Here is a 19,738-nt window from a genome sequence, read left to right as displayed (position 1 = left end):
GCAAAGTTTTCTTTTCTCAAATGTGTTTTCTCAATGGAACAACAATCTCTCTCTTAAATGCCCTTTCGTTTTTTGTGGTTAGTTCAGAACAGTGTACCTCAATGTGAGAGTGTAGTACTGAGAGGCCATTACATTTATAGAAAAAAAGAGTAACTTCTTATTTGTTATTGTCATAGTTGATTAAATCAGGGCCACTACTGGATTAGCTCCCTAATAACCCAATCATGTAAAGTGATGATTTCTTAAATATACAACAATTGTGGTAAGCAAAGTCTACAGCTAAAAACACAGCGAGCTACGAGTTGACCCAAACACACGCGGAATGAAAAAATATCAGTGTGAAAAGTTCAAGCCTGTAACTATGGCCCCAGGGGCATTACCTGGCATGACATAAACTGACCTAGGTGATATGCTACAATGAACACAAGTGGGATTGATAACATTTCAGTGTCAAAAATGTGAATTAACAAATAAAACATGTATATTATTTTTAAAAAAGGACAGGAAATTAAGACTTGCCAAAGGAATAAGCATCAGCACATGTTTTGTCTTTTTTTGTTTTGATTTTTATGATTGTGTTAATTAAAGCACCACGGCCCAGAGTACAGAAACTTTGCACTAGTGCACGTGCAAAGTTGCACGGCATTAGCACCAGGGCGAACTTTGCCCTATTTCTAAAAAACACTGGGACTTATTAGAAAACCATTGCACCATGACTAGTGCAGTTTGGCAGACATGTTTTGGCAGAATAAACAAGATACATATTCACAGCATTTTTGCAGCTGGGCAAAGTTTACCCAAGTGCTAATACAGAATGGTATTATTTATATAGTTCTTTACAATGCAGGGTGTGCCAACCCTTATTGCAGCAGAACCAAATCAAGCCGAGAAAATAGTTGACAAAATTTCAGAACAAGAGTGTAATCGCAGATGATTTTATTCGAGTTGTGTTTTTCAGACTCGCTAGTTTCCTGCTGTGCATTACCAGGCATATTACATCATTCTCTAATGTTATTTCTTTGTGTTATATCTTTGTAAAATGGACATAAAAGGATCATTCTGTAAAATATGTGTCTTTCCTTAACACTGTTTAGACTTCAATGCTTTTTTATGGAAATCAAGGTATGCTTGTTCCTCATGTTCTTCATATGGCCAGAAAAGCTTCTGATTCCAGATACTTCTATATAGTGACCTCCTCTAGTTCATGGCCCGCTCACCTATAGACATCCCTCTCCTTTTGCTTGAGGAGGGTTAGGAACAGGAGGCAGAGCTGTCCAAACCAGGGACTTCGTGCCCCAATTTGATGTCAGATTCTGGAAGCTTCAGTTGTAGTTTGCATTCCTTGTTGTGCCATCTTATCCTACTCCTATGTAGTCAGTTGATTAGAAATTATGATGAGGAAATAAGTAGTTCACATGCTTTGCATACGGATTGGAAGTATGCCTTTACCTGTTTCTTCAGTGGCCACTTGTCATGCTTGAAAATACTCTTTTTTATCTTTGAATGAAGACAGCTTTGTTTGTACGAACCTCTGAAGAAAATCTGCAGACATCTCTTCGCCCCCCGGAATAGTAAGTTACATTTCAAACCATCTCATTGTGGTCAACATGTGTTTAAACAAAAAGACATTCAATGTGCAATAAGTGTATGACATACAATGTTAGGTCAGGAATGCAAGGAGATGGAGATAATAAAGCAAGCCCCCCCCCCTTAGAGGGATGTATATTGGCTATCATTAATTTTAAATTGTCTTTTTTTAATAACCTGATAGGCTAACTCATTTTTATATCAAATGATAGGATGTTATTGTAATATTTGTATTACTTATTATTAATTGTTCAAGGTTTAATTGTAAGAAAGCAATACACAATAACAAAACACGGATATGTAGAGACCTTTAGAGAGTACATAGGTAGAGAGTATCACAACTGAATTTCAAGCATGCAGTGCCCAATAAAGGAACTCAAGTACTATGGGGAGAAGTCAGGAGTTGCATCCGAGACCATTAAAAGCAGACACGAATAGCCAGTCAAGCAAACAATATTATCTGTAAATCATAAATGTTGTTTTTTTTGTGGGAAATATATGGTGGCATGTGTGATCAACAAAGGACATAGTTTTTGGGCAATGAAAGAACAGAAGACATATTTTTCAATGTACTAGTTCTTAAAATTCTTCTGTAAGAAACATGAAAGAGGCCATTCTGTGAAATATGTATGCACTTTGTGGTTCTATGTTCTCACCAAATTGCCACATCAGTGACAAACTCCATCAATAGCGCCATTTTGGATAGTGTAAGTGCAAGGAACAAGAATGCAGAGGGGGGAGGTAAGGGAGACAAAACAGGCGGTTACATTACTACCCCTGACGACAATCGATGTAGTGCCAGAGAGTTAACAAGAGGAGGGGAGGGAGGGGAGAAAGGAGTGAGGGAGAAGGAGAGGAGACAATACAGGCAACTAGCGTGAAAGGTCAGAAGACTATTTCATAGTAGTGCTGGAAAGGGAAGTGGGCAGAGAGGACAAGGAGGGAGGCGGGAGGGGCTGAGACAAACAAACTGCTATCATAAGAGTCAAGAGACAGATGATAGAGTAGGTTCTAATGAACAATAAGAGGAAGGGGAGAAGGAGAGTGGGTGAGAAAGACATGCAGCTATGATTGCATGTCTGACGGCAAGTGAGGTAGTGCCGGATTTGACAAAAGGAAGGGAGGGGTGGGGAGGTGGAGAGGGAGGGTGGATGAGAATAACAGGCAGCTACCATTACTATGCCTGATGGCAATTGAGGTATTGCCAGAATTTAACAAAGGAGGGGAGGGGTGGGGCAGATGAGATGGGAGGTGAGGAGGGGAGGGAAAAGGGTGAGGGAGAAGGAAGAAGTGACCCGCAAAATAGGCTAAAATTATAGCAATAGGATTAGAGCAACATAGTAGTTGGGTGACTGGTGATGGGAACAGGACTCACCCTGCGGAATCCTGATGGCAGCAACGAGTTTGTGTTTTTCAAAGTGGTTGATGTTTCGGGGCAACAAAATAACCATTACATTGGTCACTTAAGGGAAAGGCATAATGCACTTGCATAGGTGTGTTTCTAGGTAGTGCCTCTCAATGCACTGATGTCTCGACCATGGGCCAAATGTTTGAGCAACTTGAGGAAGATCAATCCCAAATAACTAGTTTTATTGGAAGGTGCACATGCAGAAGTGTCTGCAATTGCTTTTTAGCTGACAGTGCTAGAGGAGAAATATCCATTGGCATATCAGTCTGGTCCTGCACATACAAGAGCAGTAAAGCAGGGAAAGGCTACACAATTCTCCTCTGAAAAAGAGGACCAACAGCAACTCCAGACACGTGTTTCTGCCTTGATGGTTGTAACGAGCGAGGTGCGGCTGAGTTGCAGCGCCTCTCTAGGGACATATTGCAAGGTGTCTGCATCTGGATATCCTTGGCTAATGCAGGGTTAACTCCATTTTAATCCTTTGTGCCACAGCCACGTAAAATAAGAACAATCCAGCCTCAAAATGGCAGGAAATTCTCCTCTGAATTTGAGCAGCGACAGTAACCCAGCCATTTGTTTCTACTGTTTAGGGAGTCACCACTGAGCTGCAGCCGTGGTGCAGCAGCGCACTTTCCCCACATATCTTGACTACCCTTCCTAAATTGCGGTTTCAAGAATATGCTGTTCTTAAAAAAGCATATGCTCCTAGCTGGCAATAAGAACTACTTTTTGTAATCACTGTTCTGCATAGCCTCTTTTCTAGTCCTACAATCATTTTAACATAGGAACGATGGCAGAGCCTTAGTCCCAGCAGCACTTCCTAAGCACCTCCACTGGCTTTGATGCTTTTCATGGGAACTGTGGCCGTGCTTCAGTAGCTAGATGCCCTCTTCCCTGCCTCTGATCCAGGAACTCAAAGATCCAGTGGCCTCTACTGCAGAGCCTGAGTATTCAGTATGTCCCCCTAAGCATCTCAGTGGCACTGCAGGCTTCCAGTGTTCATGGTTAAGAAATGCTCCTTGAAATCCTGGGGTACACCTGCTTCTGTCGAATGGTGCAAGTAGACACTGCAACTTTGTGTGATCCAGGAACTAAAACATCCAGGGATGCCCTGAGGCGAAGCAGAGGGGCATTCGTTGGGCAAGGTCGATATCACAAGTGATAATGACCCTCCCAAGGTATAAAAGGCTATTAGCACATGGTGGTAGAAACAATACATGTTTTAGAAATTGGTGGTGAAGTAAAAAATGTTACTTTAAGAGTGAGAAAATAGAAAAACCGAGTTAGTAAAATAAAAGCAGTGGCCATTTGCAATATTTAAAAAAAAATGCTTGCCTTCAATATGTAAGCATTTTAATTGCAACTTCATCAACTGGAACAGGTTTGACATGAGCATGCACTAGGTGTCAGGTAAAAGTATACAGTTTTTCTATAAGAAAGTGAAAGTATTTTCCAATGTTTTAGCTTTCTCTTTCGTGTGTTAAATATCATGTTGCAGTAACAAAAAAGCAGGTCCTCTCAGAAAGGAACTTTCATGTTTGAAAAAATCTTGCCTGAAAATGGCATTGCTGTTTCCTTCTCTGCTTCTGAAGACACACTGTTCACAATGCAGGCTATATCAGTACTTGCTGACTGCACTCTAAACTTTCTGATTTGCTGAGAGGAGATAAATAACAATCTCTGTGTGCTAATTAGGCAATATAAACTGGGGAGGGGGGCATTACCGGTTCCATGGCATTTTATGGCGGCCATTAAGTAAACAAAAAAATGGGCCCTCATGGAAAGGGCGAAGGGACTAGATGTAGTCCCTTCTCCCTTTCCATGGCGGCCACTCACGGAAAGTACTCTGGGATGCGGCAGGGCTTGGAGCCTTGTCGGGTAGGTAAGGCCCAGACGTGGGCCAAAGAGCTTGCTTTTTACAAGCTCATTGACCCTCGCTGAGTACTAATAAATACAGAATATACACATAATCTATTGTTTCTACATGGGTCGTAAGTAAACGGAGGTCTCATACATTTATATGGAAACTTTGAGACCAGCCGTGCACAATAGTGAGGCTGCTACTCTTCAACTGCAACAAGCCAAGAGGTTAACAAATGGGCAGAGCATTCCTTGCACCATTTCAAAGAGGCCTCTGGATTAATAAGTGTAGGTCAAAATCTTTGTGGTGCACGTACAACCGATCTAAAGGGACAGAGACCCTGACATGAACCTCTTACAGGGGCCCCTTCATTCGTACTTATCCTTTTGTCAAATTTAGGAATCCTTCTGGAACTGCACTTTCAGCCACCTCACATCACGCTGTCAGTCATTACACTACAACCCTTAATCATTTCGCAAACATTGTAACTATCTCACTTCTGTTCAACTCCTCAGATATTCTGTGGCACATTTCTGTGGGAACCGCTAAGGGACCTCGTAGTAGGGCGCAAAGGGATTACCGGCACGGATGTCCTTAACAGTGCCCGGTATCCCTTTGCGCCCTACTCGGAATGAGGCCCATTGACTGCGCTCTGAAAATTTTGATTGGCTCAGATGAGGTCAATAACAATTTCCATGTGCTAATAAGTAGCTCTTAGAGTGAGATACGCTGTCAGCTGGTTACCAGGGAAACACACTATACTAACTAGCGGTAGGCGAAAATCCCTCCCATGGGAATGCAGAAGGGGATATCACAGTGGGGGACAATCCATCATCCAATTCCATGCTACAAAATTGTCATAGCATGGAAACCTCCCCCTCATTTTTGAGTGGGCCGGACCTGCCCAGTCAGAGAAACATTTAATGCAATCAGGAGGCCATAATATTCAGTATGTGCCAATGGTTTGTAATTCTGAGCCTCCTGCTCGGGTAGAGTGACGCATTTCCACCAAGTGGTGGAGCAAGTGACAGTGGCAAAATCCACCTCTTCTACATTTTGACCATCCCTACTCCTGACCCCCTCGTATTAGAGGTAGTAACTCAGTCATACATCTGCCTTGCCCAGGTTACACACCTAAAATAACCCTACAAGCAGCTTTCCAGAGGATTTTGCTCAATATAACGTTTAAGCCACAAGCAATGAAAAGTAAAACATTCAATTGCGAGTTTGCTCAATGCATGGCGGTGTTATCCGCTCACCTGTAATTTTGATTTTGCGGGGTGCTACCAAGGAAGCACATTTAAACAATGGCCGGCAGCGTTGTCTTTTTCTTCTAAACGGCAATTCTTTTGCAGATACACGATACGTTGCTATAGTGGCTCATGCTTAATCACTTTCGGTCACAGAAATGGTAATACCATTTGGATGCAACCTCTACACAGAAAACGTATAGACTACTGAGTTATATTGTATTTTGCTTTATTAAGAATCACCTTACATAGAAAGAATGTCCCAATTCAAGGCAGCAATATTAATCATAACTGGAAGTGGACACAATAGCAGACAGCGGCTTATACAAATTGTCAGTGGCCATAAAGAGATCTCATTTGCTGTAGTTAGGAGCCACACATGGTCAAAATACACAATAACACACATCCATGATGGCTGTTTGGTAGCATGTGTACATGCATGGTGCAGCTGGTTTCTCTTGGTCCTGAAGCCACATCATGTCCATACATTTCGTGCCTTGAAACACTTGTGTATAGGCGTGTCATAAATGCCATATCATATCATATCACATGGTAATAGGACATGCTGTCAACATTACTCAAGTTATATTTGTCTTGTGTCTTCTTTTAGGTACATTCAGATCTGTTTGACGTTGAAGACCATCGCTGGAGAATGAAGATATTGTATTTGGCGTGCCTCCTGGCTCTGTGCGCAGTGTCCGCCTATGGCCAGTGCACCAAGTACACCTATCAGAATGTCCGCTGCATATCGGAATGTCGACCGGACGGTTCCGGCTCCAAATACCAGTGCATGATGAGTGGTGGTGCTTCCGACTACTGCTCCCCAACCCAGGGGGTGACTATTGAAAACGTACCCTGCGTGTCACCATGCAGCAAGAAGGTTGGCTTGTTTGGCGAGTGGTACGAATGCAAGATAGCTAGTGGACAAACACAATATTGTGGCATTTGCTACAGTCGCCCAGCACCCTAAGCCAGCAGCACTTCATGTGTGACTTATAAGTCATAGTAATGCAGCTAATACTCATTTCATTTCCTGTGTTAATTTACATAATGTGGAACTAAATGACTCAAGTTGTCCATGTCCTGTTCATTTTTCATGAAGAATCCATGCCATTTGAAGGAAATCATGTTGAAAATAAAACTATACATTTTGATCGATGATATAGCTGTGTAGATCCTTGCTTTTCTTGAAATAGCTTTGAATGAATGACTGTGCGAGTGAACATGTAGATTTATAACTCATATCACTTCAGTTCCCCTAAAATTCACCCGCAGTACTTACATGAGTCACTATTCTTAGGGATTTGTCTTTATTCAAGATCCCCCAAGTTTTAGGTTATTAGTAAACTTGATCTACCATCAATAGGGCATGAATTCCATTGGTTTTATGTGGGTGTCGAGTCATCTTACCATGAGTCTTTTTCACAACTATGGTCATCAAGGTTGGCACCACATTACCCTGGGAACACGCAGGCAGAGGCAGGGGCAGGAGGTTATCGATCCCTGTCGCTCAACAAGGACACCGGAAAAATAAACACATGTGAAAATAAAAGACAATTGAAAAACAGGGGTCAGGGGTTGCCTCTCGTGCAGCATTAAAACATAGTATATCTAGTAACCAAAAAAAACAAAGTTTTTCCCCCTTTGCAAAATGAAAGTGGATGCACACAGGTGCCGCACAGGCCTGAGGAGCAAGGGAGCAGAGAGCTGTGAGCACCTAGAAGATCACAGGTGCGGGGGTGAAGAGAAGATGGTAATGGTGGTGGAAGGGAGAAAGGGGTCCACCGCCATGTTCTCTTGTTTTGCCACCATGTGGGAAAGGGATGCTTAGCAAAAAGCCTGAACCTGAGAGAAGGTAGACTGTGGATTGGTGACGCATGGTAAGATGAGCCCCGAAGCATTGGTTACAACAGTTTGAATCTATTCATTATGATGTCAGAAACATACATGAAATATTTAGAAGGGTACAAATGTGTTCAATCTGCTATTCATGGGATAGTTTTCTTTCCAGGGGATATTTATCTCATTTAAATACGGTGTTGATTGATTGATTGATTATTTATTCAGTGCACGTACACTCAGAGGCACCTTGGCGCTAAGAACCAGCAGAAGAGTCGTCACCTGACTTCACTGAAAAAGAGATCTTAAGAGCTCAGCGAAAAGCCAGATGCTCCACAGGGAGCGAGTTTCAAAGCTTAGCACCTGCAATAGAGAACGTTCAGCCACCGATGCGAGAAAGCCGAATCCTAGGGACTTCGATGACAGCATTAAACTAAGAGCGCAAATTCTGGCTAGGGACATACGGCCAACATTTCTGCTGTAGATATTCAGCCTTAAGTCCATAAAAGGCCAGATGAACCAAGCATAACAATTTCAATTAGACTAGTTTTTCAATCGGGAGCCAGTGGAGCTGGTGTACCACCGGGGAAATGTGAGTGGAGAAAGGAGCATGGGATTCTCCGAGAGCTGCAGAATTATATAGTAGCTGAAGTCATCACAAGAGCTATAGTGGCTGTGCCAAGTAGAGCGAATTGCAATAATCTACTCCACACGGTGTCCGGACATTTCGTCGAAAAAAAAGTTCGACAGGACAAATGGTCAACACCATTTGGTCGAAAACCAAATGGTCGAATTTTTTTTTTATTTATATATATATTTTTTAGGTTTTCGTTTAGGGAAAAAAGGGTTTTTTAGAAAAAAAAGAGGGTTGGGGGTGACCCCCCCAAAAAAAAAAGTGAAAATACAAACAAAAAAACATTCCACCATTTCGTTTTCGACCAAATGGTGTCGACCATTTGTCCTGTCGACCTTTTTTTTTCAACCAAATGTCTGGTAACCACTCCACACAGCACAAGAGAGGTAACCACAGGCACATGTAGACCAGAAGGACTAAAGGGAAGAAAATTTCATAGCACATTCAGTTTAAAGTGCCCAGCCTTGCAGACAGCTGCCACCTGAGCATCAAGATAGAGTCAAGCAGAATGTTTGACACCTAGGCCCTTACTACAAGAACAGGGGAAGGGAGTAACCCAAGAGTGATAGGCCAGAAATCAGCAATCCACAGAGAAGCAGCAGAGGGGGATCCACCACCAAGATCTACATCTTGTCCCCATTCAGCTTCAGCCAATTATCACTCATCTACCTACACGCTGCTGCCAGGCATCCCCACAGCCGAGATGCAGCCTCCTGCTGATCAAGATCAATGCAGACAATAAGCTGCGCATCATCTGCATACGAGTAGCAGCGGAGGCCGTGGGCATGGACGAGTTTTATCAGAGGTTGAATACACATGTTAAACAGTGTAGGGGACAGGGTGGAGCCCTGAGGAACACCACAGAAAAGGCAAGAGGGGCAGAACGAAAAGAAGAGAGAGAGAGACTGAGTACATCCAGTAAGAAAGGACTCCAACTAGGCTAACACCCGGCTGGACACCCCAGCCTCAGATCTAGACAAATCAATGCCCACACCCTGTTGGAGAGCTGAGCAAGATCATCTACCACAGAGACCAGAACAGTCTCTGTGAATCAGCCTGGGCAGAAGCCTGAGTGGAAGGGATACAAATAAAATGATCTCTCAAGAAATGAGCTGAGCAAAAAGGTGAGATCAGTGTCTCAAGCAGTTTCATGAAGCAGGGAAGAAAAGAAATTGTGTGAAAATGAGAAAGGACAGAAGAATCAAGTGATTTTTTTTTGGGAAGGGGATCACCAAAGCGTGCTTAAGATGAGGAGGGGTAATATCTGAGTGGCACGATTGGTTTACCACCTGCCCCACCCTTAAAGCAACCTGAGGAATGATATTTGTCATGGTTTTCAGAGGAATCTCGTCCAAGCGAGAGGCAGACCTCATCTTGACAGTGGCTTTCACTATCTCATCAGAGCCAAACATGCGAAAAACAGGCCATACCTGCATAGATTCAACCACCAAAACAGGGAGATGTGGACTCACTGATCTTAATCCAGACAAGGGAATTTTGTCTCTAATGTCAACTATCTTCTGAGAGAAGAACTGGGACAGCGAGTCACATAGTTCCTGAGAGGGAATAACACCTGACTGGACATTAGGAGGAGATGACAAAGCACGAACCAGATTAAAAAGTTCACTGGGCTGATTGACCGATGTCTGAATCTTAGCTGTAAAAAAACAGAATTTAGTCACCCAGATAGCTTGATGATAGCGGATAGTTTCCGGTCAAAGCAGGATTCTATCTACTTCACAATAGGACCTCCTCAATTTTCGCTCGGCTTGCTTACATCTGAGCCAATGAGATCTTAATTCACTGGTGAATCAAGGCTCAGAGGGGGCCAGAGGAAGATTGGAGGGCTTAAAAGGAGCAAGGCCTTTGGCTACATCCCTAAGAGTGCATGTAAGTTGGGATAAATCAGCAGACTGGATAGTCTCACATACTTTCAATTCGAGCAATGATGCTGGAGTCAGAAACTCGACCTCAGCGACGCTTCAAGATTTTAGTACTGGCAGTTGGGTTGGATTAAACCTTGACATTAATCTGAAAGGGCACTATAAAGTGATCGGCTTAGCTACTTGGAAAGACTCGTAGGACCACCACAAGGGCAGTGGGCACAAACATTAAATATAGCTTTTTGCCAAGGTGAAGATTAGGTTGATCCACCAGCTGAACCATTCCGAGATCAAGCATTGCTGCAGAGAACCGCTTTATCAGCGGGAGGGGGGGTAGTATCATTGAACTTCAAATTGAAGTTCCTGACTATACACATAATGGGTTATAGAAGTTAAAGTTCTGCTATCATTTCAACTAAGGTATCACAAAAGACGCCATCATTCCGAGGAGGCCGATAGCAGACTAACACATAGAGGGTATCAGTGGATGATAGTGATAAACGCACCAAACAATCTTCCATCTGGATATTATATCTGAAAGAGATGTGAGTAGCTCCTATATGGGATTAAATAATTAGAGCAACCCCCCGTCCGGGGTGCACCGAATCACGGTCAAGGTGTAGTAGGTTGCAATCGACATGTAGCGCTTCAACAATAGAATGGCCTGAACAATCACAAAGCCAAGTTTCTGTGATGCCGGTCATATCAGACCTCAACTGCTGCACAAGTTCATAGAAGGCACTAGTGTGGGCTGGCAGAGAGCACGCATTACATAGGAAGCAGCTATGGTGTTGTATAGGTGTTTTTAGTATTGTGTGTTATATTTATCCACTTTAGTCCATTCGCCTATTGAAGGAACAAATTGTGAATACGCTTTTAAACAGAGATAGAATAAAAAGAGTAAAGGTGAATTATATATGCCCAAGAACATATATAGAAATAACGTAGCTGAAGACATATAGTCAGCAATTGTAACAAGTGGCCACAAACTGGATTACCAGCATTGGCGAAAGAAGAGCTTGGAAAGGGGTACAAGGCCTGGACAGGTGGGGACAAAATGTTTGGCAGAGACCTTGCATTGACACCATCCATCAATTAGCGATTTCATCCTGAAAGCTTTTTCAGGGACTATTTTCAGTGGCCATCATTGAAGACTGTTCTTGATCACTCCCTTGGTAGTGTACATTTGTAGGCATCTTTTTTCGATGTGGGTCCTACTTGGGAGAAAGAAGGGGAAATCACTTGGGTCCATAAAAGAGTGTAGTGCAAGGGGCCAAAATACAAATCCACACAGTTCAAACATGATTGGGTCATAGATGTCAGAAGTATGCCACAGGCCAAGAGATATTTGGGTAAACAAAGTTCAGGAAGGACCTGGAAGCATAGTATGGAAATAGTTGAGGCACTGTGGCCAGAACTCAGAACATAGCCCAAGACAACAACCAGGAATGAATCTATACAATTTAACCTTTAGGTGCAAGATGGCCAAGGACAAGGAAGACAGTGACAACACCTCATTAACCTTCACAGACAGAATGGCGTTGTCATGATCTCTGCTTCCAAAAGGTCAGGGTTTTCCCAACTCCCTTGGAAGCAGATCCATAACCCAGGTTCCGAGTGCCAACCAGTCCCAATTGGGACCTTTTGGACCCAGTCCTGGCGCCAGTGGCACCAGGCTCATAAATATGCCCAGTCCCAGCGCTGGAAGCGCCGGGCTCATAATGCTTGGGTGGACTTACCTTCAGCAGACCATGCTGCTTACTTGCCTGCCAGTTGAGCCTCTGATCCTCTTCTGTTTGGAACTACTTTTCCTGTTGGGTGGGGCTGGAGCCACTCCCTAGATTCAGAACACTGGAACTCTTCTGGAAGGCAGGAACTCTTTTCTTACCAGGAACTCTTTTCTTACTTAGGCGTGGCTGTGGAAGGAGACACCTAAGCACTACAGGAGGCTATTTAAACCACACCCGGTGGATGAATCTTGCTTTGCGTTATTCTGCAACCTCTGCAGCAGAACGCTCATCGTGTCTTCTGCATCCGGTCCTGGGCCTAAGGAAAAAGGCTTACCATCCTGAATCCAGTCTTCAGCAACACCTATAAAGACAAGAAAGAACAGGTTAGCATTCCGGCATCTGAAAGGCAAAGGCTTACCATCCTGAATCCAGTCTTCAGCAACACCTATAAAGACAAGAAAGAACAGGTTAGCATTCCGGCATCTGAAAGGCAAAGGCTTACCTACTCTTCGTGCGCTCCGGAGGTCTTCACACTGCATTCCGGCATCTGAAAGACAAAAGTTTACCAACTCTTCGCACGCTCCGGAGGCCTTCGGCGCTGCATCCCGCATCTGAAAGACAAAACAAGGTGCGTTTAAAGACATTGGGGAACTTTAATACTCACGTGCCATTACTCCTTTCCACATCTAATCCAGTGGGGATTCCGGCACCCTGCAGCCGCTCCGAACTCGTACCTGCAAAATAAAAAGACAGTTAGAGCGCATAGTGAAGCAGGCAACAAGCGCTTACTTACGTGCTTCCAGGCGCTTCTATTCATCACACGGGCTCCATCTTCAACTCACTTCAGCCCGTCATCCGCCATCGCCGGAACCCTGCAAAACAAGAGACATCATTACTAAAGACTTTAAAGACATTTGAATGACTCGGAACTTACCGTTCGTGCAGTAAACGACGGACAGCAGTCCTCTGAAGTCAAGAGGCCTGCGCTACCTATCCAGTGAAGAAACTGGTTACAGCACCCTGCCCTGAGGCAGATGGAGAGCTCGGCATTCACTTACCTAAGACATCTTACTCTACACGTCAGGCATACAGTGCACAGAGGTCCAGCCCAAAGAGCCAACCGGGTGCTACACATCACCTTTGAAGATACGGTAGTCGCCCAGTCAAGACCGGCGCCTCTGCGAGAATCAGGTGAGCGTTACAGAACGCAAAGCCTACCGCAAAACTCTCGCCCAGGCGCTATGGAAACCTCGGATACTGACCCCCTAGCCCGGTTACTTGGGGAACTAAGGGCAGAAGTGCATGCAGCTTGTCAGGAAACGAATGCTCTAAGAAGGGAACTAATTATTTCCAAGGAGAGAACAGACAATCTTGCTAGACAAGTGCTACAGTCACAAGCCGGACAGACCCCGTTACCCGCATCAGGGGCAAATCTTCCTTCAACATCCTCTATGAATCCAGTGCAGATCAACCTACCTGGGAATGTACCTCTGGCTCCGCCCGAACGATTTTCTGGTGACCCAAAGAGGTTTGCAGTATTTATCAATCAGTGCCGGTTGCACTTCTTATGCCGGCCAGCAGCCTTTCCAACTGATCAAGCAAAAGTAGCTTTTGTACTTTCGTACCTTAGTGGCAATGCGGCAGACTGGTCGATCCCTCTAGTTAATCAAGATGATCCGGTTCTCTATGATTTTCAAGCCTTTCAGCTTAATATGGAAAAACTGTTCGCAAGACATTCACAGGGGCAGGCCTTGGACAATGAGCTTCTTTCGTTGCGACAGGGTAATCAAGACCTTTTGGCTTATATTGCATCTTTCAATAGACTAATAGTGGAAACTCAATGGCCTGAGGACAAAAGGATTACGCTGTTTTATAGAGGTCTACGTGGAGAGCTCAAAGACGTTTTAGCCCAAGTAGTGAATCCCCCACAAGACTGTTCGGATTATATAGACTTGGTCGTTCAAATAGATCACAGGCTGCAGAACAGGAAGGCCGATCGTTCCAAGTTTGATGCTCGAGTATTTTCCAAACCGCCAACTCCTTCCAAAGGAGTAGACTCCGGGGAACCCATGCAAATAGGGGGTCTGAAAGGTCCTCTAACACAAAGGGAGCGGGAAAGGAGGAAACAGTTGCAATTATGCCTATATTGCGGAAACTCAGGGCACTTTCTTCGAGACTGTCCGGTGAAACCTGCCAAGAAGGCAGTAGGAGCTGCAGTTACCAAAGTTACAAACTCTGAGCAGGGAAACAACCTCGCCCGACAAGAATAGAGGTCCTCTTGCCGAGCGTGAAAACCAGTTCCGTGACCTCGCATTTCGTGATACCTATGGTCCTCATTAGCCCTGATAATTCAGATCGATTACATGCAATTGAAGCTTACGTCGACAGCGGTGCCATCGGCAACTATGTGGATCATGAAATGGTTTTGAGGATGAATCTAACTCTTTGTCCCAAGGCTGTAAAGGACGTCATTACTACGGTGGATGGTACGGAGATAGCCTCCGGGCCAGTAACGCATACCACTCAAGAGTTGACGCTAGTAAGTCAAGATGGACACCATGAGAAGATCGTGTTCGATGTGATCAAGGCCCCTCAGTTTCAGATTATTCTAGGAATACCTTGGTTAGAGAAACACAATCCTCTGATCGATTGGCGAGCAAGAACGGTCCAGTTTCCAGAATGTGTCTCTACTTGTCACCCTCCACCTGGTGTTGCACTGGCCGCAATTTCTTCAGAGACTCCCCAGTTACCTCCCGAATACCTAGAATACCAAGATGTTTTCCGGAAGGATCAGGCTAACTCTCTACCTCCTCATAGGTCTTATGACTGCCAGATAGACCTGATACCTGGATCTACTCCTCCTTGTAGTAGAATTTATGCCCTCACCGAGCCTGAGAACCTTCACCTTCGACAATACCTGGATCAATACCTGGCAAATGGGTTTATTCGTCCTTCCAAGTCCCCTGCTTCTTCAGCTTTGTTCTTCGTTCCAAAAAAGGAAGGAGACCTTAGAACTTGTATCGATTATCGCTCCCTGAACCAGATCACCGTTAAGAATAGATATCCGTTACCTTTGATCCCTGAACTCCTGGACCAAGTCAGAAAAGCATGCATATATACAAAGCTGGATCTTAGAGGAGCTTACCACTTGGTACGAGTAAAAGAGGGCAATGAATGGAAGACGGCCTTCCGCACCAAGTATGGGCTATTTGAATATCAGGTCATGCCCTTCGGACTTTGCAATGCCCCGGCTGCCTTTCAATATTTTATGAACGATGTCCTCAGAGAGCTCATAGATGTATGTATTGTTGTTTACATTGACGACATCCTCGTTTATTCTTCAGCGGAATCTGAACATCGGAAACACGTGAAAATGGTCCTCGAAAGATTGCGTCAACACAAACTTTTCGCTAAGTTGGAAAAATGTGTTTTCAACGTGACTGAAGTTGAATTCTTGGGATTCATATTATCACCTGGCGGAGTGCGTATGGATTCAAAGAAGGTCGATGCAGTTCTCAAATGGCCATCACCATCCTCCGTAAAAGGTGTGCAAAGCATGTTAGGCTTCGCTAACTTTTACCGCAGGTTTATCCCCGAATTCTCTCGAATAGTCCAGCCCATCACTGCCTTGTTAAAGAAAAACAAACGTTTTGAATGGTCTACCGAGGCGGAACAAGCTTTCCAGGATTTGAAGACTAAATTTATCTCTGCACCAATCTTAAAACACCCTCGCCCCGAACTCCCCTACATCGTGGAAACTGATGCTTCAAGCCTTGCCATGGGGGCAGTTCTATCACAAAAGGACCCGGTAACCAATCAGTTGCATCCCGTGGCATTTTGGTCCCGCAAATTCTCGCCTCCTGAAATCAATTACATGATTACTGACAAGGAACTTCTGGCTATCAAGTCTGCCTTTAAGGCTTGGCGGCATTATCTGCTGGGGGCCCGACACACCGTTACTGTGATTACGGATCACCGAAACCTGCAATATTTGAAGACCGCAAAAGCCCAATCCTCTAGACAACTCCGTTGGGCATTATTCTTTGCCGAGTTTGACTTCATAATTACCTATCGACCTGGTACAAAGAACGGTAAAGCCGATGCCCTTTCTCGGATGGGAGTGGAAGAACACTTGGTCAACCCTAAACCTGTACCAATCATTCCCGAACAAAGAATTCTGGGTGTAATCGCCACAGAATCCATAGAGGAAGTTAAGGATAAAGCCAGGCAACTTGTAACTCCAGCAGACATACAGAATTGGCATCTGCAGGGAAAGGACTTTGCAGTAAAGGACAACTTATTGTATTTCCAAGAACGATTATACCTACCCAGCACAGATTTACAGAAAAAAAGTAATCTCTTGTTATCACGACTCTTTAATGGAAGGTCATCCCGGTATAGCCAAGACCTCAGAAAAGATCAAGCGCTACTTCTGGTGGCCGTCTTGGAAAAAAGATATCAGAGACTTTATAATGTCCTGTGGAGTATGCGCCCAAAACAAGAGTCAAAAGGAAAGACCAGCAGGCCTCTTACGCCCTATTGACATCCCACCTCGCCCTTGGCATACGCTTTCTATGGACTTCATCACCGATCTACCTCCATGCTCCGGATACAATACGATTCTAGTAATCGTGGACTTATTCTCCAAGATGGCGCATTTCATTCCGCTCAAAGGCTTGCCAACAGCAGCAACTCTGGCCCGAGATTTTCTCGAAAACATCGTCCGACTGCACGGTTTTCCTTCGGTTCTAATTTCGGATCGAGGTAGTCAATTTATTTCTCATTTTTGGCGAAGTTGCTGTCGGTCGGCTCAAATTGATGTGAGACTATCGACCAGTCACCACCCTCAGACTGACGGACAAACCGAGAGGACCAATCAAACTCTGGAACAGTATTTACGCTGCATGCTGCAACAAACTGAAAAAACTTGGAAAGATATCCTTTGGATAGCCGAGTATGCCTACAATAACTCTGTCCATTCGGGAACTGGGAAAACCCTGTTTTTTCTTTTGTACGGCAGTCACCCTCGAACCTCGGAGTTGGATCCCCTCCAAGATCTTGAAACACCAGCAGTAGACTACCTGCATTCTACAATCACCCAAGCCTTTAAGGAAGCTGTTTCTCACCTTCAAAGGGCTAAAGAACAATACAAGAAAGGAGCAGATCAACATCGGAAGGAAGCCCCTCACTATCAAGTAGGGGATCAAGTCTGGTTATCCACCAAATATCTATCTCTAAAAGGGCCACGCACATTCAACCCAAGATACCTTGGTCCCTATTCCATCACTACCATAGTAAACCCAGTAGCGGTCAAGTTGGACTTGCCCCCGCACATGAAGATACATCCGGTCTTCCACGTCTCTCTATTAAAACCCGTGCAACCTCAAACCCGACTAACCAAATCTCCAAAACCTATCCTAGTGGATGGAGAACTCGAGTTTGAAGTCAAAAGCATTCTGGACTCCAAGATCTCCAAATCTAAACTATTCTACCTAATTGACTGGAAAGGCTACGGCCCCCAAGAGAGATCCTGGGAACCTGCTGAATATGTCCACGCTCCTCGCCTAATCAAAAGATTTCACCGAACATTTCCTGACAAGCCAAAACCCCCGGAGAAGCCCGGTTTGGGAGGGGCCTTGAGGGGGGGTACTGTCATGATCTCTGCTTCCAAAAGGTCAGGGTTTTCCCAACTCCCTTGGAAGCAGATCCATAACCCAGGTTCCGAGTGCCAACCAGTCCCAATTGGGACCTTTTGGACCCAGTCCTGGCGCCAGTGGCACCAGGCTCATAAATATGCCCAGTCCCAGCGCTGGAAGCGCCGGGCTCATAATGCTTGGGTGGACTTACCTTCAGCAGACCATGCTGCTTACTTGCCTGCCAGTTGAGCCTCTGATCCTCTTCTGTTTGGAACTACTTTTCCTGTTGGGTGGGGCTGGAGCCACTCCCTAGATTCAGAACACTGGAACTCTTCTGGAAGGCAGGAACTCTTTTCTTACCAGGAACTCTTTTCTTACTTAGGCGTGGCTGTGGAAGGAGACACCTAAGCACTATAGGAGGCTATTTAAACCACACCCGGTGGATGAATCTTGCTTTGCGTTATTCTGCAACCTCTGCAGCAGAACGCTCATCGTGTCTTCTGCATCCGGTCCTGGGCCTAAGGAAAAAGGCTTACCATCCTGAATCCAGTCTTCAGCAACACCTATAAAGACAAGAAAGAACAGGTTAGCATTCCGGCATCTGAAAGGCAAAGGCTTACCATCCTGAATCCAGTCTTCAGCACCACCTATAAAGACAAGAAAGAACAGGTTAGCATTCCGGCATCTGAAAGGCAAAGGCTTACCTACTCTTCGTGCGCTCCGGAGGTCTTCACACTGCATTCCGGCATCTGAAAGACAAAAGTTTACCAACTCTTCGCACGCTCCGGAGGCCTTCGGCGCTGCATCCCGCATCTGAAAGACAAAACAAGGTGCGTTTAAAGACATTGGGGAACTTTAATACTCACGTGCCATTACTCCTTTCCACATCTAATCCAGTGGGGATTCCGGCACCCTGCAGCCGCTCCGAACTCGTACCTGCAAAATAAAAAGACAGTTAGAGCGCATAGTGAAGCAGGCAACAAGCGCTTACTTACGTGCTTCCAGGCGCTTCTATTCATCACACGGATCCATCTTCAACTCACTTCAGCCCGTCATCCGCCATCGCCGGAACCCTGCAAAACAAGAGACATCATTACTAAAGACTTTAAAGACATTTGAATGACTCGAAACTTACCGTTCGTGCAGTAAACGACGGACAGCAGTCCTCTGAAGTCAAGAGGCCTGCGCTACCTATCCAGTGAAGAAACTGGTTACAGCACCCTGCCCCGAGGCAGATGGAGAGCTCGGCATTCACTTACCTAAGACATCTTACTCTACACGTCAGGCATACAGTGCACAGAGGTCCAGCCCAAAGAGCCAACCGGGTGCTACACATCACCTTTGAAGATACGGTAGTCGCCCAGTCAAGACCGGCGCCTCTGCGAGAATCAGGTGAGCGTTACAGGCGTTGGCCAAGTACGACAAATGAAAAAAACTGTTGTGGTCAATCAGGCATGCAAACAAGAGAGCTGAAGGCTCATGGATCTATGATGAGTGAAGTGATGAGATTTGAGTTGCTAAAATGCATATTGTTCTCACTTTTGTTCAGGAATTGAAAGAAGGATTAAGGGTCGAGGGTGTCCTTCCTTTTCAAATGTTGGCCAGCACTCGATGCAAGGTTAGGGAGGTGAACTTTTTGATGCTTTGTCTGATGCATCCAAGAAGTTCCTTTTCCGGCCATTTCTGGCCTATGAGCACCCGCATCATCATGCAGGTTAGGTCTGACCTCAATTCACAGGATTGAGAACAGTGTCCATGAGGGATTGTCATATATTGCTCGTGATGCATACCTACATTTTCTGACATGATTTCCTTTTTTGCTAAATGTATTGTGTTTTTCCAGATTACCTTATACAATTTCATTTAGATTATTAGGACCTGGCACTTGCAAAAACATAGGCAGAGTCAGT

General features: G+C 44.8%; 1 long non-coding RNA gene across 1 annotated transcript; it reads left to right on the top strand.

Annotated features, from left to right (window-relative positions):
* Positions 1–1,479: 1,479 nt before the first annotated feature.
* LOC138527298 (uncharacterized) lies at positions 1,480–7,269 on the top strand. Its single transcript, XR_011283870.1, has 2 exons — positions 1,480–1,571; positions 6,717–7,269. It is a non-coding gene; the product is annotated as an uncharacterized lncRNA (long non-coding RNA).
* The last annotated feature ends 12,469 nt before the right edge of the window (positions 7,270–19,738 follow it).

Source organism: Ambystoma mexicanum, chromosome 14, assembly GCF_040938575.1.
Source record: "Ambystoma mexicanum isolate Mex_15411 chromosome 14, UKY_AmexF1_1, whole genome shotgun sequence".
Taxonomy (NCBI): Eukaryota; Metazoa; Chordata; class Amphibia; order Caudata; family Ambystomatidae; genus Ambystoma; species Ambystoma mexicanum.
The sequence above is the reverse complement of the archived record's forward strand: the minus strand, read 5'-3'. Positions and strand labels throughout refer to the sequence as shown.